Source organism: Anas platyrhynchos, chromosome 8 (assembly GCF_047663525.1).
Source record: "Anas platyrhynchos isolate ZD024472 breed Pekin duck chromosome 8, IASCAAS_PekinDuck_T2T, whole genome shotgun sequence".
Taxonomy (NCBI): domain Eukaryota; kingdom Metazoa; phylum Chordata; class Aves; order Anseriformes; family Anatidae; genus Anas; species Anas platyrhynchos.
In genome coordinates this window covers 34,981,583-34,983,179 of record NC_092594.1, presented here as the reverse complement: position 1 = coordinate 34,983,179, position 1,597 = coordinate 34,981,583, and positions in this window count along the sequence as shown.

Genomic DNA, 1,597 nt, shown 5'->3' with positions numbered 1-1,597 from the left:
TATTGTTGGGTTCTGAAATACTACAGTTAAGGTGCAGATCTGGGCAAGAAGAAATTTTACTGCAAATGCTTTATCTTCTGATAAATTATCCTCGTGCTGTGTTCTTCATTCATTGGGGCCTGGTTCAGCTCACAATGGAAGATGGTGAAAATCATGGGAGATCTCCAAAAAAGTGGGGTAAAACTCACTGGTAACATAAACGCAGTTGGTTTGTTTAATCTATATCAAGAAAAAGTACAGCCCATGGCAGGAATTTAGAGTAGGACTGAGAAGAAAAGTGGAGCCCTAAAAGGGTAGCTGGTGCGTGGTGCATTCAATAATTGCATTTATGAATGAACAATTAATTATTACCAACGAATCTCTTGCATATTATTGACCAAGGCACAGAAGCTGCCTTTTGGCACCAATGGCTTGCTCAGTTCACGCTTGACAATGGGGGATTGTAGTGGCTGTTCCCTTAAGAAATTGTCCAAGATTGGGACTTATTTGTGCACCATTGCTTGCATCAATTAACAGCACAATCTTTTTGTTATGAAAATGCAAACATTAGTGGCCTGAGGGGCCTTGTAAATGCAAATATAAAACTTTAATTTCAGTATCCCTCACTTTCCCTTTAAGCAAAAAAAGGCCTTTTTTTTTTTTTTTTTACTCATTTGTTGTTACAATGACAGGTCTTTTTTATTTTATTTTGTTTTATTTTCTCACTTTAAACACAAAATTGAATTGAACCCAGGGAATTTCCATGGGGATCACTGTCAATCAGCAGGTTTGGATGCATGCTTGGGGCGGCTGGAGCCGGCTGCCGAAAGCCACAGGCTCCTTGGGGCAGGTTGGTGCCAGCCCTCGGGGAGGGAGCTGGGCTGGGCAGCAGGGCTGGCCCCGGGTGGGTGACAATTCCCATGTGAGGATTCTTTCCACTCGCTCCAGGCAGCTGGGGAGCCTAAATTTGGCACTTACGGTCAGGGGAAGGAGAGAGAGACCTTGAGACGTGTCCTGGAGTCACAAGGTGGCCCCAGCTGGATGACCGTCACCACTGGGAATGGTTTTGGGTCAAAAACTGATGGTTTTGCCCTCCTCACCACGAGATGTGAGGCAAAAGAGAGGTGTCTCCTTCAAAGCAAGGTGGGAGACAGCACCCGAGTCCATGCTGTTGAGGCGCGATGAAAGAATTGGCGAAAAACCCAAGGTCTGTTTTCCCTTTTCTTTTTACACCGCACATATACAAGTAAAATATTAAAACAGCCACTTCGCTTTCTTCCTCCCAGGCTGGCCCAAATGTGCCCAGGTATGTGTCTAAACAGATTCCTGGAAAACCTGCCCCCGCCGAGGCGCGGGCTCTTGCCTTGGCTGCAGTCTGCAGCTCCGCTGGCGGTGGTTCTCCAGCGCGGACGGGAGCCCGAGGTCAGCTACAAGGCAAAAGCAGAAAAAATAGCGGTCAGATGCTGTCCCGAGCAGCATCCTTTGGTACCCACAGGCTCTGCCCGCTCCCCCAGCCTCCCTGCTCGGAGCTGTTAAAATTGCCATCCGGGATTCCTGGCGAACGCTTCATTTGCATCCCTGGCAATTCCTAATTAGACCAAAGGGACAATTAGCCAAG